Source organism: Bos grunniens, chromosome 13 (genome assembly GCF_055505025.1).
Source record: "Bos grunniens cultivar Pamir isolate PY7600 chromosome 13, Bosgru_T2T1.0, whole genome shotgun sequence".
Lineage (NCBI taxonomy): Eukaryota > Metazoa > Chordata > Mammalia > Artiodactyla > Bovidae > Bos > Bos grunniens.
Genome location: NC_141177.1, coordinates 70,745,246 through 70,769,927, shown reverse-complemented (window position 1 = coordinate 70,769,927; position 24,682 = coordinate 70,745,246). Strand labels below are relative to the sequence as shown.

Genomic DNA, 24,682 nt, shown 5'->3' with positions numbered 1-24,682 from the left:
AAAAGATGCTTGCTCCTTGGAAGAAAAGCTACGATCAACCTAGGCAGCATATTAAAAAGCAGAGACATTACTTTGCCAAAAAGGTCTGTCTAGTAAAAGCTATCGTTTTTCCAGTAGTCATGTATGGATGTGTGAGTTGGACTATAAAGAAAGCTGAGGGCGGAAGAACAGATGCTTTTGAACTGTGGTGTTGGAGGAGAGTCTGGAGAGTCCCTTGGACTGCAAGGAGATCCAACCAGTCCATCCTAAAGGAAATCAGCCTGAATATTCATTGGAAGGACTGATGCTGAAGCTGAAACTCCACTACTTTGGCCACCTGATGCAAATAACTGAGTCATTGGAAAAGACCCTGATTCTAGGAAAGACTGAAGGCAGAAGGAGAAGGGGACGACAGAGGATGAGATGGTTGGATGGCATTACCGACTCAATGCACATGAGTTTGAGTAAACTCCGGGAGTTGGTGATGGACAGGGAGGCCTGGTGTGCTGCGGGTCATTGGGTCACAAAGAGTCGGACACAACTGAGCAACTGAACTGACTGAACTGAACTGACTACTATCTAGAGTTTTCGATGGCCATGCAGAGTTTGGTGCACTTGGGCGTCTGTCTTTCTTAGTGGTTTTGATTCTAGGAATTATAAGACTTGAACAGCACAAGCATGTTGAATATCAGGGTGCAGCAGGTAGATTTCCTGATGGGCAAGTGAGACCAAGGTGGGGATTCATGTGATTACCCAACAGAGATGAAACAAAAACCCAGATGGTCTGGAAAAGATGGTTTTGCAACGACCATGACAGCTCTTTTAGAATATGCAGGTGCTTTACATGTTACCTTTCTTTATAAATATCACTCTCTGAAATGAGATTATCTACTTATTTTCTTGTTTGTGATCTCTCCCCTCCATCTGAACTGAAGCTGCATTAAAGCAGGAACTCACTCCATGTTTATCATCATGTGTGGCCAGAGTGTGGCATCTCCTGGACACTTAATAAATATTTGTTCAAGAGCTAAATTTCTTTGTGAAACCCACTTCTTATTAAGTGACCCAAACTCAGTGGCTTATAGCTACATGACACGACTTGTGAAATAAGTACCACATTCAACTGTGAGCAGTCACTCTGTTAGACCCAGAAAGGGACAGACAGATGCAGAAGGCCCTGTTATGACTTTAAGAACTTGATCAATTCATTGAGATGGAATGATCGGCTTGATGTTTTACTATTTTTTAAAACTTTGTTGCTGTTGTTGTTAAATCACTAAGTTCTGTCTGATTCCTTGTGACCCCACTGACGGTTGCCCTACACACTCCTCTGTCCATGGGATTCTCCAGGCAAGAATACTGGAGTGGGTAGCCATTTCCTTCTCCAGGGGATCTTGCCAACCCAGGAACTGAACCCATGTCTCCTGTTTGGCAGGTGGATTCTTTACTGCTGAGCCACCAGGGAAACCTTGTCTAACTTTAAGGCACCATTTATATGGGTGAATAGAAAATAAAGTGATAAATTATACATTTCCCTCATTACTTTCCATCAGTGCTAAGTTTGGGAATTCACAAATTGCAAGCAGGTAGGACCAGGCTCAAAATTCTTCAGCCAGGCTTCAACAGTACATGAACCATGAACTTTCAGATGTTCAAGCTGGATTTAGAAAAGGCAGAGGAACCAGAGATCAAATTGCCAACATCTGTCGGATCATCGAAAAAGCAAGAGAGTTCCGGAAAAACATCTACTTTTGCTTTATTGACTATGCCAAAGCCTTTGACTGTGTGGATCACAAAGAGCGGTGGAAAATTCTTAAAGAAGGGAATACCAGACCACCTGACCTGCCTCTTGAGAAATCGCTATGCAGCTCATGAAGCAACTGTTAAAAGTGGACATGGAACAACAGACTGGTTCCAAATAGGGACAGGAGTATGTCAAGGCTGTATATTGTCACCCTGCTTATTTAACTTATATGCAGAGTACATCGTGCAAAATGTCAGACTGAATGAAGCACAAACTGGAATCAAGATTGATGGGAGAAATATCAATAACCTCAGATATGCAGATGACACCACCCCTTATGGCAGAAAGCAAAGAAGGACTAAAGAGCCTCTTGATGAAAGTGAAAGAGGAGAGTGAAAAAAATTGGCTTAAAACTCAATATTCAGAAAACTAAGATGATGGCATCTGGTCCCATCACTTCATGGCAAATAGACGGGGAAACAATGGAAACAGTGGGAGACTTTATTTTTTGGGGCTCCAAAATCACTGCAGATGGTGACTGTAGCCATGAAATTAAAATATGCTTGCTCCTTGGAAGAAAAGCTATGAGCAACCTAGACAGCATATTAAAAAGCAGAGACATTACTTTGCCAACAAAGGTCCATCTAGTCAAAGCTATCGTTTTTCTAGTAGTCAGGTATGGATGTGAGAGTTGGACTGTAAAGAAAGCTGAGCGGGGAAGAACAGATGCTTTTGAACTGTGGTGTTGGAGAAGACTCTTGAGAGTCCCTTGGACTGAAAGGAGATTTAACCAGGCAATCCTAAAGAAAATCAGTCCTGAATTTTCATTGGAATGACTGATGCTGAAGGCTGAAACTCAAGTACTCTGGCTACCTGATGAGAAGAACCGACTCATGAAAAAACCCTGATGCTGGGAAAGATTTAAGGCAGGAGGAGAAGGGGATGACAGAGGATGAGATGGTTGGATGGCATCACTGACTCAATGGACATGAGCTTGAGTAAACTCTGGGTGTTGGTGATGGACAGGGAAGCCTGGCGCATTGCAGTCCATGGGGTCGGAAAGTCGGACAGGACTGAGTGACTGAACTGAACTGAGGGACAGGCATTGACGATAAAATGAGTTGACAAAACTTTCAGAATTAAGAGCAGTGGGAGTTGGAGGGTGATTTGTGGGGTATCTTGGAAAAAGCAAATGTCTTATGGGCAGGGAACAGACATCAGAATCAGTCTAATTTTTGCTTCATCCGTTTTCAGTCAACCTGTTTCCCATATTTAACTCTCTCTATATATTGGTGAAGTGACGTGAAAGTGAGTGAAGTCGCTCAGTCGTGTCTCTTTGCGACCCCATGGACTGTATCCTACCAGGCTCCTCTGTCCATGGGATTTTCCAGGCAATGGGACTGGAGTGGATTGCCATTTCCTTCTCCAGCGGATCTTCCCGACCCAGGGATGGAACCCAGGTCTCCCGCTTTGTAGACAGATGCTTTACCGTCTGAGCCACCAGGGAAGTCCTATATATATATTGGTAGGTCACCCCTTTCACCCTCTGTCCTCCTTCCCTGTTAGTTCACAAGATCCCCAGGGATTTACAGCAAGTTATCCCCTTATTGGGAAGATCCCCTGGAGGAGGGCATGGCAACACACTCAAACATTGTTGCCTGGAGAATCCCATGGTAGGTCACAGTCCACACTGGTAGGTTACAGTCCACAGGGTCACAAAGAATCAGACACGACTAAAGTGACTTAGCACAGCATGCACATCCCCTTATTAAGTGGTTCAGTGGTAAAGAATCTGTCTGCCAAGCAGGAGACACAGGTTTGATCTGCGGGTTGGGAAGATCCCCTGGCAAAAGAAGTGGCAACCCATTCTAGTATTCTTGCTTGGGAATTCCCATGGACAGAGGAGCCTGGTGGGCTACAGTTCATGGGATCACAAACAAGTCGGACAGAACTCAGCAACTAAAATAACAATATTCCCTTATAAAGCTTCATCCTTCACCTGCTATTAAAAACAAAGCAGTAAATGTTATTAAAGACCATAGACATATTCTCAAGGCAATTCCTAATGAGATGTCTCCTCACTTTCAAAAGTGTATTAGCTTGATTTTGTTCTTTATTGCAGGGATTGACACAAAACTTGACATTGACCTCTCTATTCCTGTTACGATTGAATACTGTTATGGTGGGTACCAGAAAAGCACAAAGAACATGACTAGGTCGTGATCATCAAAGGAAAGTTCCTAGAGGCCAAGGGAGGATGAGGCAGAGAGTGGCCCCAAGTCGAGGGAGGAGGGACACGGCATCCTAGACTGAAACCTGGCTGTCTGAAGCCATGAAAGATTTTAAATGGCTCTGGCTCTGGAAAAGTGACTCTGGTTTCAGCCTGACCCCAAAACAGAGAAGAGCGTGGAGTCAGGGAGATGGCAGGGGAGCTGCTGTATAGCCATGAGGCCACGCGGCTGGCAAGATGGGTCTTCTCCTCATGGACCACTGCCTATTGGCTGGGCTTGAGGGCCTCCACGTAAGATCAAATCTCTCAATTACCAGAGCAATTCAGTAAATTGCTATTATCATCCACATCACACAGATGAGGACAGGGGGGCTTAGGAGGTCAAGAGAGGCCCAAGCCGACAAGTACAGTGAAACTGGCAAAGATGGGGGGTGGGACTCAGCTCTTTCCACTGTTTTACACGGTCCAGGTGGTGAGGACTGGGGGAGAAGAGGGGGTCAAGTCACTATAAGGACAACTGAATGGATGGAATGAAGAAAACAGCTGAGTCAAAGAAAATCCTAATTTTTTTTAATCTGGAAAATTTAGCAAATGATGACACTGCTAAGTAAATGAAAACCCCAAAGAGCAGAACAGGGTGGATGGGGAAGATCAGTTTCACTGGAGATGAGCTGAGCTGGAGACCCCTGCAGCTGGATCTTCCAAGAAGAGGGAACAGTTAGAACCACTACAGGAATATCAAGGGCAAGGAATGAGAACAGGACCAAGACCAGAATCCCAGGCAGACCAGAATTGGAGGAGGGAGGCAAAGAAAGATGCTCCTCTGAAAGACAGGGTTGAAGCCATCACTACTACTGCTAAGTCACTTCAGTCGTGTCTGACTCTGTGTGACCCCATAAACGGCAGCCCACCAGGCTCCCCTGTCCCTGGGATTCTCCAGGCAAGAACACTGGAGTGGGTTGCCATTTCCTTCTCCAATGCATGAAAGTGAAAAGTGAAAGGGAAGTCGCTCAGTCGTGTCTGACTCCTAGCGACCCCATGGACTACCAGGCTCCTCTGTCCATGGGATTTTCCAGGCAAGAGTACTGGAGTGGGGTGCCATTGCCTTCTCCGTCACTAAGGAGCTTAAATCTGGCAGGAGAGAGAAAACATATGTATATGAGGTTTTGAGTTACCTTTCTTGCTGTATATGAGATCATGAGTTATATGTTTAGATACTAAGTGAAAAAAGCAGGGCAGTGCAAATCCGACGTAGGAAGATTCAGAAAGTTTCAGGATCCAGTTGAGAACTGGGGCAGTAACTCTAGCAGGCAGCCTGCTTTTAAATGGAGGAAGTAGGCTGCTTTCACACCTGCATACCCACTGGAGATGGAGGCAGGGGTAAGGTCGGGGTGGGGAAGTGATCCAATTCAAGAGGTTTTGGATCAAATCCTTGCTTGCTCCGGCCTGACTCTAGCCCAGCTTTCAGGTACTTGTCCTGAATTTGAGATGGCAGTGACAAGTGCCCTGCTTTTGCTCACCATCTCCTTGAAGGCATAACTAAAATACCAAGAAGGGAGGGGAGGGGGCTGGGGGGCTGCAGTTAGCTTGCAGAACAGGAGAGCAGTCATGCAGAACAAACTCGCATGCTCCCATAGGCTGGCTGGGTCCACCAGTTCAAAAAGGCAGCAGCAAAAGCAGTTTTTGAACACGGCTGTGCATTTGGCCAGACCGGGATTCCAGAAGTTATAAGGAACTATAAACTCTAGACTTGGGGGGCATATTCCGGGGTCAAGGGTTTTAAACTTTTGAGTGGAGTATCACACACTTAGAAAAAGACCCATAAATGCTCCCTGAAAATTCACAGAGTGAACAGACCTGATGCAACTAGACCCATTCAACTATCCACTTTTAATTTCATAGTCAAAGTGTGACTGCTGCTGCTGCTGCTAAGTCACTTCAGTCGTGTCTGACTCTGTGTGACCCCATAGACGGCAGCCCACCAGGCTCCCCTGTCCCTGGGATTCTCCAGGCAAGAACACTGGAGTGGGTTGCCATTTCCTTTTCCAATGCATGAAAGTGAAAAGTGAAAGTGAAGTCGCTCAGTGGTGTCTGACTCCTGGCGACCCCATGGACTGCAGCCCACCAGGCTCCTCTGTCCATGGGATTTTCCAGGCAAGAGTCCTGGAGTGGGGTGCCGTTGCCTTGGGTGAATATAAACATACAGGAATTAGAATGCTTGTGAGTAAAAGCTGCCAGGGAGACAGTAAGTCAACTGAACCAGACTTTCTCTAGAACCCATCTACTTATCACCATCACAGTCAGTTCAGTCCAGTCGACTCTTTGCAACCCCATGGACTGCAGTAGGCCAGGCCTCCCTGTCCATCACCAACTCCCAGGGTTTTTACTCAAACTCATGTCCATTGAGTCAATGATGCCATCCAACCATCTCATCCTCTGTTATCCCCTTCTCCTCCCGCCTTCAATCTTTCCCAGCATCAGGATTTTTTCAAATGAGTCAGTTCTTTGCATCAGGTGGCCAAAGTAGTGGAGTTTCAGCTTCAGCATCAGTCCTTCCAATGAATATTCAGGCTGATTTCCTTTAGGATGGACTGGTTGGATCTCCTTGCAGTCCAAGGGACTCTCAAGAGTCTTCTCCAACACCACAGTTCAAAAGCATCAATTCTTTAGCACTCAGCTTTCTTGATAGTCCAACTCTCACATCCATACATGACTACTGGAAAAAACCATAGCTTTGACTAGACGGACCTTTGTCGGCAAAATAATGTCTCTGCTTCTTAATATGCTGCCTAGGTTGGTCATAACTTTCCTTTCAAGGAGCAAGCATCTTTTAATTTCATGGCTACAGTCACCATCTGCAGTGATTCTGGAGCCCAAAAGAATAAAATCTGCCACTGTTTCCACTGTTTCCCCATATATTTGCCATGAAATGATGGGACCAGATGATATGATCTTAGTTTTCTGAATATTGAGCTTTAAGCCAACTTTTTCACTCTCCTCTTTCACTTTCATCAAGAGGCTCTTTAGTCCTTCTTCATTTTCTGCCATAAGGGTGGGGTTATGTGCATATCTGAGGTTATTGATATTTTTCCCAGCAATCTTGATTTCAGCTTGTATGTCATCCAGCCCAGCGTTTCTCATGATGTACTCTACATATAAGTTAAATAAGCAGGGTGACAATATACAGCCTTGATGTAATCCTTTCCCTATTTGGAACCAGTCTATTGTTCGATGTCCAGTTCTAACTGTTGCTTCTTGACCTGCATACAGATTTCTCAAGAGGCAGGTCAGGTGGTCTGGTATTCCCATCTTTTTAAGAATCTTCCACAGTTTGTTGTGGTCCACACAATCAAAGGCTTTGGCATAATCAATAAAGCAGATAGATGTTTTACTGGAACTCTCTTGCTTTTTCGATGATCCAGCGGATGTTGGCAATTTGATCTCTGGTTTCTCTGCCTTTTCTAAATCCAGCTTGAACATCTGGAAGTTTATGGTTCATGTACTGTTGAAGCCTGGCTTGGAGAATTTTGAGCATTACTTTGCTAGTGTGTGAGATGAGTGCAATTGTGCAGTAATTTGAACATTCTTTGACATTGCCTTTCTTTGAGATTCGAATGAAAGCTGACCTTTTCCAGTCCCGTGGCCACTGCTGAGTTTTCCAAATTTGCTAGCATATTGAGGGCAGCACTTTCATAGCATCATCTTTTAGGATTTGAAATAGTTCAACTGGAATTCCATCACCTCCACTAGCTTTGTTCGTAGTTATGCTTCCTAAGGCCCACTTGACTTCACATTCCAGGATGTGGCTCTAGGTGAGTGATCACACCACTGTGGTTATCTGGGTCATGAACATCTTTTTTGTACAGTTCTTCTGTGTATTCTTGCCACTTCTTCTTAATATCTTCTGCTTCTGTTAGGTCCATACCATTTCTGTCCTTTATTGTGCCCATCTTTTCATGAAATGTTCCCTTGGTATCTCTGATTTTCTTGAGGAGATCTCTAGTCATTCCCATTCTATTGTTTTCCTCTATTTCTTTGCACTGATCACTGAGGAAGGCTTTCTTATCTCTCCTTGCTATTCTTTGGAACTCTGCATTCAAATGGGTATATCTTTCCTTTTCTCCTTTGCTTTTCACTTCTCTTCTTTTCACAGATATTTGTAAGGCCTCCCCAGACAGCCATTTTGTTTTTTACATTTCTTTTTCTTGGGGATGATCTTGATTCCTGTCTTCTGTACAATGTCAAAAACCTCCATTCATAGTTCTTCTGGCACTCTGTCTGTCAGATCTAATCCCTTGAATCTATTTGTCATTTCTACTGTATAATCGTAAGGGATTTGATTTAGGTAATACCTGAATGGTCTAAAGTTTTTCCCTACTTTCTTCAATTTAAGTCTGAATTTAGCAATAAGGAGTCATGATCTGAGCCACAGTCAGCTCCCAGTTTTTTTGTTTTTGCTGACTGTATAGAGTGTCTCCATCTTTGGCTGAAAATTATATAATCAATTTGATTTTGGTATTGACAATCTGGTGATGTCCATGTGTAGAGTCTTCTCGTGTGTTGTTGGAAGAGGTTGTTTGCTATGACCAGTGTGTTCTCTTGGCAAAACTCTGTTAGCCTTTGCCCTGCTTCATTCTGTACTCCAAGGCTAAATTTGCCTGTTACTCCAGGAATCTCTTGGCTTCCTACTTTTGCATTCCAGTCCCCTATACTGAAAAGGACATCTTTTTGGGGTGTTAGTTCTAGAAGGTCTTGTAGGTTTTCATAGAACTGTTCAACTTCAGCTTCTTGAGCATTATTGGTCAGGGCATAGACTTGGATTACTGTGATACTGAGTGGTTTATCACCATCTATGATCTCCTAATTCAGGTTCTCCCAGTCCTTAGGAATCCTCCATCTCTACTCTCTGATTCATGCCATACCTTTCAGCAGAGTTAAGTCTCTAATGGGCTTCCTAGTTGGCACTAGTGGTAAAGAACACACCTGCAACGCAGGAGACATAAGAGATGTAGGTTTGATCCCTGGGTTGGGAAGATCCCCTGGAGGAGAGCATAGCAACCCACTCTAGTATTCCTGCCTGGAGAATCCCATGGACAGAGGAGCCTGGTGAGCTATGGTCCATAGAGTCATAGAGTCAGACGTAACTAAGGCAGCTTAGCACAAATGCCCGCAAGTCTCTAATATGGTCACTAATTGCCCCAACTTAGAGCTCATCAGAGCTTTCCCCTTGTCCCTACGATGATGTCTAAGCCACAAAATGTGGTTCACAAAACCCACCCACACCTGCAACCTCATCTCGCAGGTCTTCTCAGCAGACACACTACGCTCTCTGCGCCATGCCCTTCTTTGAAGTCCTCGTGTACATATGGTTTCTCTTGCCTCTGTGTTATTGTCCATTTGTTCTCTGTGCTATTGTTTCTGACACGTGCAAGACTCTCCCAGTTATCTCCATCCCCTCACCAGATTTATTTCTGCATATCCTCCAGGACCTGACTTTACCAACTGCTGAGCACAAAAATAGGGACTGAAAAAATAGGGACTCAAAAAATACTTGCTGGCTGTCTGGCTGAATCCATGAATAAGGCAAGGACATCATCTCAGTAGCAAAGGAAATGCACAGATGTCATAATATGGTCCCAGTTTTTTTTTTTTTTAAAAACACAACATGGTGACGAAATAAACCAAGCAGATTTTTTGTTTTTGAGGGACTAACATGCTAGTTGGGGCTTCCCTGGTGCCTCAGTGGTAATGAATCTGCTTTTGATGCAGGAGACTGCCTGCAATGCAGGAGACACAGGTTCAATCCCTGGGTTGGGAAGATCCCTTGGAGAAGGAAATGGCAATGCACTCCATTATTCTTGCCTGGGAAATCTGATGGACAGAGAAGCCTGGCAGGCTGCAGTCCATGGGGCCGCAAAGAGTCGGACATGACTTGGAGCTAAACGACAACATCCTAGTTATCTAAAAGTGAATTCAAGAGAGGTGCCAGTCATGGCCCCTGTCCTCAGTGAACGTATAATCATGTTAGAAAGGCAGAACTACATGAAACAAAGAACAATATCATGTCTACTGCAGGCATATTTCATTAGCCCTAAGAGTTCCAAGAAAGAGAAGTTAGAGTGGCTGGAGTGATCAGAGAGCCTTTCCTGGAGGAATAAAGTTGAGGGCATCTTGAGGAATCCACTTGCATTTGGGCAGGACATGGAGTCAAAGGGTGAGGACACCCCTAGTGGAGGGAACTAGTGTGCGGAGAGTTCATGCGGGAGACGGTGAAGAGAAAGTCTGAATAGAAGAGCACAGATGCTGATAAATGTGGGGAAAGAAAAGAAATGAGGAAGAGGGAGGCCAGATTATGAATGTCACCAAGGGAGCAAGGGGTCTGGATTCCACAGGTCAGAAGAAATGAAGATTCAACGTACTTTCTGGATCAGGAAATGAGCATCCTTTTTGAACATGCTGATGGGAAACTGAAAAACTACTCTGGCAGCTGGTAGCTGATAGGTATGCCATGATGTGGCCAACAGAATATAAAAATAATCAGACTCTGAAATTTCAGTGGAACAAGAGAAAGACAAAAACGCTGCAACTACAAAAATAACTTTCTTTTAATAAACTGTTTCTGGTTGGAGTGAGCCACAGGGATAGTCCTGGGAGCTATGTGGGCCAGAAGAGAAACAGCATTTTGCAGCTTGCACACATGCATGCTGATATGCTGATTGGCCTCCTTGTGACAAGCAGCAGCTCTGCCTTCCCAGTCTTCCGGAAGGTCCCTGACTCCTGGGCCAGCTGTGTGTGTTGACCTCTGACCCCAAGGTTCCCAAGGCAGAGGCGACAAGAACAGACCTGTGATTTAGCACCTCCTTGAATACAAACATGCATTGTTTGAGGTTCTGGCTTGCCCTGGGTTGCTCCAACTTTACATCTATTTTCCTTTCTTGACTGTTTGGCGTGTGGACATCAAGTTCCATATCTGATGCAAAAAAGCCTTACAGAGACTGTTTAACCTACTGCCACAATTACTAAAGTCAAATCCTTGTAACAACTATGTATCTATGCCTCTAACTACCATCCATGTATCATCTATTTATGTAGTCATCAATCAATCTATCCACTTTCTTTTTCTTTTCTTTCCTTTTCTTGCTTTCCTTCCTTCCCTCCGTCCATCCATTTATCTATTTATTATCCACCTTATATCTATCAACTATCGTCTATTATCTAAACTCTATAGTCTGATATCTATCTCCTATCTATATATCTCGGAGAAGGCAATGGCACCCCACTCCAGTACTCTTGCCTGGAAAATCCCATGGGCGGAGGAGCCTGGTAGGCTGCAGTCCATGGGGTCGCACAGAGTTGGACACGACTGAAGCAACTTAGCATTAGCATTTGCGTCTATATATCTTTCCATCCATCCATCACCTATCTATGTATCTTTCCATTCATCTATCCATGTATCTATCTTTCCATCCATCCACGCATTCATCCATCCATCATCTACCTGTCTGTCTATCTATCTGTCTTTTCTCTACTGAACCATCCATCACCTATCTATCTATCCTATTGGACTGCTTCTCTGGTTGAATCCTGACTGATGCACCTGGCCCTCCCTGAGATATTTCCCTATCCCTCCTCTGTATCTTCAATACACCTCTCTTGTACCATTTAACATACTTTAACGCCACAGTTGTTACTGTAGATTAACTACCTTGCAAATTCTTCATGCCTTCCCTCTATCATGTGACCTTGTCATGCACTAGAATGGGTAAAATACATTTCTCCACTGCATTGACATTGGACTTGACAATGTGACCTGCCTCAGCCATTGAAACATTAGCAGGCATTATATTAAATGTGTTTGTGTGGTATAATTGAGAGAAGCATATCCCAGGGAACTGCTGCCCCTTCCACCTGAGTCTCAGGACAAATATACATGAAGAAGACCTGAGCCCAAAAAACATTGTGGAGCCAAGCACAGCTGAATCACAGCCTGAAAGAAAGCCACCCAGCCAACCTCTGCCAAACTACTGTTGACCTGCAGACTCATTGTGCATGAATAAATGTGTATTGTTGCAAACCATGTACTGCAGAAGCATTTGTATGCAACCTTATTGCAGCAACTGACTAGTACATTACTTTTCATTGGTTCCTTGAGACGAGGGACCGTGATGCTATTTCTCCAGTGCTTACTAAGATGCCTTATAGATAGGAGGTGCTCAATGAATGTTCTTCGTATCCTAGAATAAACAAACAAATGACTAAATAATCAAAGAAGCAGAATGAAGAGAGGCATGGCACAGGGGTGTCCCGTGGAAGGAGAAACTAAGGGAGGTGGACAGAATGGAAAGGAGGGAGTGAGTGTGGTGAGTGAGTAGGTGTCAGCCTACTGCGGTCTATGCACAATCACGCGATACAAACTTAGCTGCCTTTTATTTTCAGATGATCAAATGTTCAACTAGCCACAGAGGTTCCACATGACTCGGTATCTTTGAAGAGCATTTTCTCCTGCTCTGAACTCTCATGAGTCTCCGGGGGCGGCTGACAATAAAAGCCACAGCGCCTGTCTGTAGCCACACATAGTAAGGGAATTGACAAAAGATGAAGAGCCGGAACCACCTCCAAAAAAAAGAAAAAATCAAGAAAACAAAATTACTAGGAAGTGAAACTTTCCTACCCTTCCTCCAGGTAACCTTGTCCCTGTGTAATTATCTAGTCTGATGCAGTCGGTTTATAGACCCCCTGGATCATTACTGTTTTCTATTATTGTTGAGAGGCTGGTGTGATACGTGAGGCTCGCAGCCTGGTCACTGGAGGTCTATGCAACCTGGGCCAACACACCGGGGAGATGAAAACAGGTCTCCACAGCGGCAGTCCTCCCAGTGGAGACTGCTGTCACCTTCTCCGTGACATCGGAATTGCTCCTCATGAGTCACAGCTTGAAGGATGTCAAATTCATTAGTCTGCCGTTCAACTTTTCAAATCTTTTTCCTTCTTTCAACAAACCACATCCACAGATGTGCACACAAATACACACACGGACATGCACACACGTGTGCACATCCAACACTGACACGTGCACACACTCCACTGTGTTTTGGAGAACAAAGAACTAGTCTGCATTTTGTTTGGTGTCAATCAGAACGTGAGATTAAAGCTGCTATTTTATGCATTCGAAAGCCACACCCGCCAAACTCTTGCTTGTCTGCCTAAGCTCTGAACTTCAAAAGGAATATTTCATGGGAAAACACACACACACCAAAACAACACACACCCACAAGAAAACAGCACATACAAACCTCAGAAAGATGCCATAAGCACCAAAAGCATTCCTACAAAGGAAGGCTCAGTGTTGGAAGACCTGCGAGCCCACTAAGGTTATACAAACCATTGGGAACACTCGCTGCCCCAAATAATACCCAAACCATGTTGATCATATAGACACTACAATCCTGTCAGTCTCATTATTTGTGAGTGACTTATTGAATCCTACTTCCAGGCTGTTTCAGGCTGAAACCAAACATTTTTGGTAACAATTATTTATCTATTTCTGGGAAATAATCGCCTTTTTTTAGCTTATATTTAGCATAATACTCCAAATGATACTTATCAATATAACATACTGAATTCCCACTGAGCATGTAACATTATACTATTAAAATCTCTACTATTAAAATGTTCTTAATTTAGATGCCATTAACTCAGATTTAGGAAAAGTTTGAGCATCGAATGTGATTCTTTCAAAAAATAATATTTACTGTTTTTAATGATTATGAAAGCAATTCATGTTCACAATATTGCCTGGAAATAGAAAAAAGTATAAAAAAGAACAATTATCACCTAAATCTGACTAGAGAAAAATAATGGTTTAACTTTTGGTACATTTCCTTTTATTTTCAATACATGTACTTCATCTTTGGTGGCCCTAGTGGTGAAGAATCTGCCTGCCAATGCAGGAGATGCAAGAATCATGGGTTTGATCCTACCCAGATTCTATCCCTGGGTAGGGAAGATCCCCTGGAGGAGGGCATGGCAACCCACTCCAGTATTCTTGCCTGGAGAATCCCATGGACAGAGGAGCCTGGTGGGCTACAGTCCGTGGGGCCACAAAGAATTGGACATGATTGAAGTGACTTAGCATGCACGTGTGGGGATGTACTGATCATATAATTTTTAATTGTTTTTTTAAAACATGAGCTATTTTTCTCCCATAAGTAGCTCTTTTTTTTTTAGCCACCCTGTGGAGGCTATGGGATCCTAGTTCCTCAACCCAGGGATAGAACCGTGGCCCCTGGCATTGAATATGCCAAGTCCCAGTCACTGGACCTCCAGGGAATTTCCCAATAATTTTGAAAAAAATGTTTACTAAGGATTGCATGTTATTTCATTTTATTGATGTCTCATAATTTAGTTTTGCAAGATTAGATATTAGCAGTGTTTCTACATTTTCACTTTTATACATAACACTGAGATGAAAATTCTTAAACATGAATGTTTGTGGTCTTTTCTGACTTTCTTCTGAGAGATGAGTACTAAGTTAAGTCTTATTACAAATAACTAAATTGTTTCACAGAAGATGTGCAACAGTTGACACCTGCCCACAAGGTAAGAAGAATTCTTGGTTTACCAGTCTCTCAAACACACTGACTTTCGATTTTAAATCTGCAAAAGTGTTGAGTGAAGCAACTTATGTCATGGTTTGATTTGTGTTTCTTTCTAATGAAGATAAATATTTTCCCCAAAGCTTATTGTCCTTTGTCTTCTTTTCTGAAAGATCAGTTTCTGTGCCTCAGTCAAAAACTGGTGATTTTTGAGTATAGCTGTATATATATTTCTAGATATCTAGATATATATAGATATATAGATATAGTCCATTCTGAAGGAGATCAGCCCTGGAATTTCCTTGGAGGGAATGATGCTGAAGCTGAAACTCCAGTACTTTGGCCACCTCATGCGAAGAGTTGACTCATTGGAGAAGACTCTGATGCTGGGAGGGACTGGGAGCAGGAGGAGAAGGGGACAACAGAGGATGAGATGGCTGGATGGCATCACTGACTTGATGGACATGAGTCTGTGTGAACTCTGGGAGTTGGTGATGGACAGGGAGGCCTGGCGTGCTGTGATTCATGGGGTCACAAAGAGTCAGACATGACTGAGTGACTGAACTGAACTGAACTGATATAGATATATATCTATATATATCTATATATTCTCTATATATTTCTGTATTTTAATTCTTTTAAAAAAAGGTTTATAAATATGTCCCAGATTCATCATTTACTTTGCTTTCAACTAAAATAATTGGGGTGCTGAATTAAAATTTTTTATATAATTATTTCAATAACTTCCCTTATATTTTTATTTATTACATAAAAGGTCTTCCTTGTTCTGAAAGCAAATTAAACTGTTACCTTTATATCTTGTTGGTTTTAATTTTTACTCTTTTATTCATACAGAATTTTGTTGGAGAGTTAACTCCAACCTGAGTTTCTGCTTTTTTACCAAAAGGCAGCTTTATCTCTATCATTTGTTTCATGATTCATTCTTTTTTCCAGTGGTTTCTGGTGTATGATGCATGTATTGATGTATTAGATTAAGCTCTATTTAACCTCTCCCTCATTTATTACATTGATATCTCTTTGTATTAAGTTGGAACACTTGGTAGCTTTATTTTAAAACAGCTAGAATGCCTATTACTCTAATTATTACTCTTTTCTTGCAAAGGGAAATTCAAGTTTAAAATGATCTTGTTCATGCAAAAACATGTTCTACTGAGACTCTGAATCATATTTGAATTGAACCCTTAAATTTTGGGGGGGAAACCTAACATACTGAAGCGACTTAGCAGCAGCAACATCTATACAGAACTTGCTCTTTCCACTTGGAAACATAAGTAAATTCTAAATTTACTAAAATCTTAATTTCTGGCTCTCTCAGGGAGAACTTAATGTTTTCTTTAAATAGTTTCCACATGTGTTACTACTGATTTGGGTAAAGTTATTGATTGAAAACACTTGTTATTATCTTCTCAAACTCAGAGATTTTTAGTTGATGACCTTGTTTTTTCATGGTCCTAGTCACAGACACACATGTCCTGTGCAAACAGCATATTTTTTATCTTTGTGTTTCTAACTGTCGTATCAATACTTCAGTTCCAGGGACTTTCCTGGTAGTCCAGGGGCCAAGACCTCACGTTCCTCATGCAGGGGGCTGAAGTTTGATCCCTCATCAGGGAACTAGATCCCATGTGCCACAACTAAGAAATCACATGCTGTAACTAAAGATCCTGCATGTCGCAGCAAAGACCTGGTGAAGCCAAGTAAATACATAAATAAATATTCAAAAAATATTTCAGTTCCATGTCTTATTGCTATGATCCAACCTTACAAACCATTATTTAATGTTGAAAATCTGCATGCTTGCTCATCTCTCCTTCAAGGACTGGTTTAAGATAGCTGTCTTTTATTAAGTTTTAAAAAGTTTCTTCTCATTTCTGGTTTTCTCAGAGTCCCCCCACTCCACCCCCGTCTCAGGAATAAGGGTTTAATTTTACTTACTATCTTTTGAGATCTTTTTTTTCTTGCTGACCTACAGAGATGATGTATTATATTAACAGATTTTCCTAAAGCAAAAAACATCTTTTTATTCTTGGCATAAAACCATAATTGCTTGTGGAGGATTTTCTTTTCTTTTTTTTTCAAGTACTCTATCTTTGAATCATGTCAAGGGCATAAGTCAAAACACCGTCTTAACTAGAAATCCCAAAGAATATGTAATTCTTTTGGATACAATTTTAAAAAGTCAGTGATGTAACTAGATATGGTAAAGTTTAGAAAATACACGTACTCTAGCCCTGTTGTGACATATTTGTTTTCATTTAACATATTTAATTCCACTAAGTAGTATAAGTATGCCTTAGTATAATATTTACAAAAATAGTTTATTTGGGACATTTTCTAATTTTAGGAGAGACTGCTTTGAATTAGTGAGCTTTTAGCACACTACCAGAAATGGAAAAAAATATCTCTGAAGATCGGTTTTTCACTGCTGAATGACCAGACGTTTTAAAGTTATCAGCCATTCTGCAGCCTGCTTTTTGCAATCAAGTGTCATTACAGTCTTGCCAATCTTAATTTCTTTCATTAATACCTTGAAACATGTTTCAAATAGCAGAATCAGATTGAGGTGGCGGGATTTGAAAATTAAAGATCACTACTGCCAAGAAGGCTGTCCATGGGTGACCTTCAGAAAATCTCTTCCTGACTTTTAGCTTCTTCCCGTAAAGTAAACAATTTATACACTTCTACAGCATTCTCCTAACATTTTTACCAATTACCCGCTGGGCTTGCGCTGAGTGGAGAGTCCACAGGGCAGGGGTCTTCTCTGAATGCAGGGTCCTCTCTTCCATACACTCACGCTTGGCCTGCCTGCTAAGTGCTTCAGTTGTGTCTGATTTTTTGCGACCCTATGGACTGTAGCCCACCAGGCGCTTCTGTTCGTTGAATTCTCCAGGCAAGAATTCTGGAGTGGGTTGCTATGCCCTCCTTCAGGGGATCCTCCAGATCCGGGGATTGAACCCATGTCTCTCATGTCTCCTGCACTGGCAGGCAGATTCTTTAACACTAATGCCACCTGGGAAGCCCTCAATAGACTCATATAGACCCCTTATATTTAGCAGAAGGAGAACATGGCCATTATGATTCCAATGCTAACACTTCCCACATATCCTCCTAGCGAGGCCGGCCATGTGGCAGAGAGGTTGGCATTACATTACCCATTAACAGGTGTGCATGGTCACTTCCAGTGTGGTTGGAACCCCTCGAATTCACTAATTCAGTTTTTAAAAATCACTGAGTCTCAGGGCTTCCCTGGTGGCTCAATAGTAAAGAATCCTCCCGTGAATGCAGGTGACACGGGTTCAAACCCTGATCTGGGAAGATCCCACATGCCATGGAGCAAATAAGCCCATGTGCCACAACTACTGAGTCTGTGCTCTAGAGCCCCAAAGCTGCAACGACCGAAGCCCACATGCCCTAGAGCCCGAGCTCCCAACATGAGAAGCCACCATGAAGAGACGCCCGAGCACCGCAACTAGAGAGCAGCACCACTTGCCACAACTAGAGAAGGCCCTCTTGAAGCAATAAAGACCAAAAACAAATAAATAAAATTTTAAAAATTTTATTTTTTACTCAGATACTACTGAGTATCTGTAGTGTGCATGGAATGATTCTACAGTGTAAGGATACACAGTCTGAGTATATGAGACTCTTTTCTCCTTCCTAGTTAAATAAAAATTTTAATTTCTACCATCTGAGTACCAACATGTAACTAGTTTCAATAATTTTAAAATTACTTAGACATCATCCATCATCCCCGTTCACTTCTAACATGATGCGTTTATCTCACATTGAAATCCTATAAAATCTATGAATTAAATAATACTGTGAAGCAGATGGGGCTTCCCCTGTGGCTCAGTGGTAAAGAATCTGCTTGCCAATGCAGGAGACACAGGAGATGCAGGTTCCATCCCTCAGTCGGGAAGATCTCCTGAAGGAGGGCATGGCAACCCACTCCAGTGTTCTTGCCTGGAGAATCCCACGGACAGAGGAGCCTGGTGGGCTATAGTCCATGGGATCGCGAAGAGTTAGATGTGACTGAAATGACTGAGCACACACAGAGGAAGCAGGTAAATATGAGATTAGTGGAGCTCACATAAAACTTGACTATGTCCATATTATAAAATACCTTTCTTAGATATTACAGGGAAAAAAACTGTATTGGTATTTGACCTAGTTCAGAGTCTAGCAAATTATATAGAGAGAGATCCTTTGATTTTTTTTTACTTTTTCATAGTTTAAATACAGAGAACACATTCTGTTTTTTAAGGTTTACACTAAAAGGATAAACTTCATTGTTACTATATGTTGTAAAGAAATGAAGAAAAGTAAGAATTAATCAATTATCTATGAAATTTTTATGTGTTCCATCTGAGAAAAACTGTATCAGTGATTAGAATTCCCTCTCAAATGGAGTTTATGTTTTTGCATTTTAATCTAAACATAGAAATTCTTTTAACCAGAATTTCTGGATGCTCTACAAATTTCCTAGGAATAAGTCCACAAATTTCCTGGGGTGGGGTAGTACAAATTTTACACACACAGAGCCCACATGCTTCTCCTATGGTTTGAGAGGATAAGGTCAACGCCTGTCCCCGCCCTCCCCCCCTGCATCTGTGTGGCTATCATCATGGTAACACGAAGACCCAGCCTTGTGACCACACATTCATCATTCTTCAGAGAAATGAAGGAAGAGGAGAAGCAAACAGAAAGTGAGGAATCTGGACTCTCAAAGTGGAACACTTCTAACTCTTTATCTTACTTATTATGAAGGTTTAAAGGTCGCTGTGAATTCCTAATCTCACCAAGGACACTGCTTCTCCCATGAACCACACTCCCACACACAGCCTAGAAATCCTCACAAAAGGAAACTTGTAAAAGATGATTACCAAGCACATATATGGAGACAATGTGTTCTTTGTGATCAATTAAAATGCAAGAATAGTCTGTAGTAGGATGTCTTACAAAGGAGTCCTTTCTTCTTAGCTCTTTAAAACAGGCAGATCTATCAAACTTATGATAATGCCTTGCCATGCTGATTTAATTGTCAATTACAAATTACTTAAGTGTACTTTAATGATCTATATAAAGCCTTATTTTTTTCTTAACCTCTAATAGCTATTAATGGTTGTTAAAGAAAATGAAACCACTTTACTGAAATGTAATGTGAGGGTCTATTAAGAATAAGTTTTCAAAATGATAAAATATTATCACAAAAGTGTGAACCTCAATACATTTTAATATTCCTGAGCAGGTTGATTTTCATGCCACTGAAAGAATATTTTCTTCAAATTGCATACAATTACAGTTTAAACATCTTCACTTATATGTAGACTAAATTCCACCTAATTCCCAGTCAAAATGCCTCTTTGGAAGTTGGGAAAGGAGTGGGGGGAGTATATTATCATATTTCCTCCCAAAGTGGTAGAAGATTTGGAATACTGGCCATTAGGATAAACCTCGGTGACTCATTCACACACATGTCTCTCTTCATCTCTGTACTGGTCCCTGTTTGCTTTTAAAATTATTAAAAGAATGCTTGAGATCACATAAGAGAAGTGTTTTGTGCTTTACATAAGGACAAATATTTGATCAATTCAAGACACAAATGTGCCTCACTTAGCATAAAAGATACATTTCTAAAAAGAAGTGCAATTCAAATTCCTATATTAAAATCATATTTTTTAGATTTAAAAAAATTGAAGTACAGTTGATTTACAGTGTTCTGTTTCTGCTGTATAGCAAAGTGAGTCACTTAAAAAAATATATATATACACACATATACACATTCTTTTTTGTATTCTTTTCTATTATGGTTTATTGCAGGATATTGAATATAGGTCCCTGTGCTATACTGTAGGACCTTGTTTTTTATAAAATAATATTTTAAATATACTTACTAATTAATTTAAATTAAATTTGTGGTGCATTCCTTTACGAGAGAAGACTTGTTTGTATCTGTAAGCCTGACTTTTCTGTATGGAATTTCTTTAAAGAGGGTAATACCTGTCTTGTCTAAGGATTACCAAACATCACAACGAAAGACATCCTCAAAATGTACCTTTCCCTCTCCTCCAGGATAGCCACAGACAAAGAGCTATTAGGGATATGAAATTAAATATAATTAGAGTCAGAATAAGACCGTGTCAGGCTTATGTCCACATAACCTAAAGTAATTTAGAGACTTAACAATTATCCATTTAACTCGTAACTGTAGACAGTTAAATATGCCAAATAGTCAAAGCAAAATAGCTATTTTAGACTCTTAATTATTCTATTTGGCCTCCTGCATTGAGCATATTAAAAAGCTATCAAAACCTTACTTAATTTTATATTTTATGATTGGATATGAAAAGTACCAGTAAGAAGACAGGTTTTAGAGTAAGACAGAGCTTGAATCAAATTCAGACTCAGTGACCATCTTTCTGTTTTCTTGAGCAAGTTTCTTATCTGGAACTATTTCCTCATCTGTAAATTGGGGATAATGAATGCTGAAAAGATAAAATGATTGAACAAATGTTAAGAACCTATCACATAATATACTCTATTTAAGTGTTACTGTTTCTTACCACCATCTCTTCCACCCTGAGGTCTTAAAAAGAATCAAACTCCCATGAGTGAGTCTTCCATTCCCCACTTGAGTTCAGTAATTGAGCTCAGAGCTTATAAGCAAAGTGAAATGCTGGTTTTTAAAGCATAAAGGGCAAGATTCAAAAGTTACATTAAAACGTTTTTGTCCTCATGGCTTCCCTGGTGGCCCAGTGGCTAAGACTCCATACTCCTAATGCAGGGGCCCTGGGTGCTATACCTGTTTGGGGAATGAGATTCCACATGTCCCAGCTAAGACTTCTCATGCCACAAGGAAGACCTAGCACAGCCAAAATGAATAAACAAATCAAATAACAAAATATTTAAAAACACACTTCCACAATAATACCTACCACAGCACAGGGTTTCTATAGACCTTCTGCAAAAATTGTAGATTGAATCAGCAAGTCCAGTAGAAAATCCACGTGTCTGCTCTTTTGTTCTAAAGGCTAATTTCATTTGTCCTCAGTCCCTAATCCAGTCAGCCACATAAACCATTAGGTTAGAGAGGATGTGTCAATTTAGGTACAAGTTACCTACTGAATACCACCCCCAAACACCCTTTGTTTATTTTACTATGATGTGTGTATGTAATGCTGAATGGGAATGCATGATACTTAAGTAGAAAGTACATCAGTCAAATGTATCTCTAATTTTACTTAATAATTTCATTTTGTACAAGTGGTCCAAGGGTCTGAATATGCCTCCTGAAAAAAACTGGAAGAAAAATAATTTAAAAGGAGTTTAAATCACTGAAAAAATTAATCCCTGAGCTAAAGTGAAAAGCGAAAGTTGCTCAGTTATGTCTGACTCTTTGCAACCCCATGGACTATACAGTCCATGGAATTCTCCAAGCCAGAATACTGGAGTGGGTAGCCTTTCCCTTCTCCAGGGGATCTTCCCAGCCCAGGGATCCAACCCAGGTCACCCTCACTGAGGGTGGATTCTTTACCAGTTGAGTCACAAGCGAAGCCTAAGAATACTGGAATGGGTAGCCTATCCCTTCTCCAAAGGATCTTCCTGACCCAGGAATTGAACCAGGGTCTGCTGCATTGCAGGCAGATTCTTTACCTACTGAGCTGTCAGGGACGCCCTGAGCTAAACTGCTGGGTTAAGACGCAGTCCTCAAGCCAGTAAAGGGTTAATAACCCCATCAATACAGCAAAACCGGAAGGGACTTCTTCAGCATATGACAACACACCTCCTGACAATTTAAATGAATAAATCCAGAAGCACAGTATTCCCATACAATTTCAAACATGAAAATAAGTGAAGAAAGCTCTAGTGGATCAAGAGAAATGAAAGTCACTTCAAAACCAAAAGCATTTCAGAAATTGAAGATTACGGGTAGTTCTGAACAAGAATACGAAAAGTGGCAAGTGCTTGATAAACTAATTAGCTTTCAAGTAGTGGTGGGAAATTGTAATCCTTGAGTTGACTGGATGAATATGCCTCAGGTCATAAATGAATCTGGTCTGGACACAGAACCGACTTCCCTTCAGATCAAAGCTGAAAGCACAGGGCAGTAAGAAGGCATTAGGTACGTTTTCTCATCCTCAGGGCTGATGAGAGGCTCTTGCCTGGCCCTCATTCCGTCTTGCTCTGGCCTCACCCAGCTTCCTCCTGGACCTCTAGCCTGGCAGGGCTGGGTTCTGTCCTCCCATCTCTTTTCCAAAGGACCCACAAGCTGATTAACCTCAGCTCTGCCCCCAGGATGGCTAGGTTCGTACATTTCTGTAGCAGCTAATGACTCATTTCCCAAGTGAGTTTGAAGGCTGGTTTTCTTTTGTCGGTTTAGAAATATAACGTCAGGCACATGCATGAGAAAGGGGGGTTCTGGGTCATTGTAAGACCTCCTACACCTCCACCTGTGCCAGGAAGTAGAGGAGGTCACCTACCAAGCAGTTAGGAGCAGAGGCTTAGAGATGTGACAGATCACAGTGTAAATCCTGAGTGGTCCCTCTAAATCTCCATTTTCTCAATTCTCAGATGAGAAGAGTATAATTTTACCTGCTTAATAGAATTAAACGAGGAAATTCCTGAAAAAGACCTTGGCACAATGCCTGGCACAAGAATTTGCGCAGAAACGTTAGCTGTTCTTATCATTTCTATAATCTCTCAGTGGCAAAGGGTTAGTGTAAAATATAATAAAATCACTGATGTCCTAGAAAGGGGAGTAGCTCTGTTCAAAATACCTGCTTTTCAGTGAAAACAACGCATGCATGAACAAAAGACAACTTTGCACATCTTTGCTATTTGTAAAACAGGTAGAGAAACCTGGGATTTAAAAAATGCATGAATGCCTCTGAGGCATTCATGAACTTGTGAAAATTACTGTAGGTGCTGATTCTCCAATCTTGACTACATTAGACTACATGCATCCTATTTTTTCCAGCTATTGCTTTTCAGTGCTCTCAAAATGCAGTATCAATAGAGGATTGCTAAGTGCAAGGTACAAGCCAATAAATGTTTTGACAGGTGGGTGAAGTTTAAGAAGTTTATTCCCTGCTCAGCCTTCAAACAGATCACATCACTCCAACAGCCACAAAGACTACAGAGAAAAAAGACCTTTGATGAGAGGCATTTCACAGAAGTCTATATCATAAAGTGGAATCCCAGATGAGAAGAAGGGAATAAAACATGTGCAAAGCATTCATTCATTCATTCAACAAACTTACTGGACACTGATCTATATCAGCTCTGAGAATTCGGCTGATATGTCACGAGGGCCCTGGGGTACCAGTAACCCACAGCTCTTGTGCACTAGTGGTTCAGGGTTTTTGTGACCATCTTTGTTGGAAAAGATGAACGAGAGAGAGAGAAAGAGGCATATAAGAAAGAGAATATAAGCCTTGAGAAGAGCAAGTGCAGATTTCTGAGTCTATTGGCAGTTTTTAAGAACCATCCAGATGGCCAGCACAGCTGAGCAGAGGCAGTTAAGTGATAAGTACGAGAACGAGGCCGCAAAGAATGAGGGCTTCGCAGAAAGTCCAAATAGAGACACACCAGAGCGAAGGTCCAAGAAGGCCTTTGAAGATAACATGCCTTGTGAAACAAGATGGATACTGTCTTGGGAGCAAAGGAAAAAAAGACACAGCTTCTTTTAGATGAGCAGTTACATCTGTAAAGAAAAAAAAAAAATCTCAGTGATTAGGAAGAGAAGCTCAAAAGTGCAACAAAGCAGAGTCACCAGCAGAGACCCTGGAAAAGTAGAAAATAAAGTGGAAACCGGGCTCGATGTGGTTCCGTGTGTCTATTTTTGCTTTTGCTGCCTGTGCTTTTGGTGTCGTGTCTGTGAAATCGTTGCCAAGATCGATGTCATGAAGTTTTTCTCTTCTGTTTTCTTCCAGGAGTCTTTCCATTTCAGGTCTCACGTTTAGGTCTGTAACCCATTTTGAGCTGGCTTTTGTGTGTGTGAGATAAAAGCCCCCAGACTTCGGCACAGCTAAGGACAAGATCAACAGAATGAAAGAGCAACCTACACAACAGGAGAAAATATTTGCAGACCCTGTATCTGATAAGGAGTTAGTT

The 24,682-nt window shown here is 41.5% G+C and overlaps 1 protein-coding gene and 1 long non-coding RNA gene across 15 annotated transcripts in view; both read right to left on the bottom strand.

Annotated features, from left to right (window-relative positions):
• The window catches only part of CELF2 (CUGBP Elav-like family member 2), a 560,158-nt gene that overhangs the window by 338,539 nt on the left and 196,937 nt on the right, over positions 1-24,682 (bottom strand). The gene's annotated exons all lie outside the window — the stretch shown is intronic.
• LOC147361194 (uncharacterized) overlaps positions 8,095-24,682 on the bottom strand; it is an 80,042-nt gene continuing 63,454 nt past the window's right edge. The window contains exon 2 of the long non-coding RNA XR_015139892.1: positions 8,095-24,682. This exon is cut by the window's right edge and continues 58,580 nt beyond it. This is a non-coding gene — a long non-coding RNA (uncharacterized LOC147361194).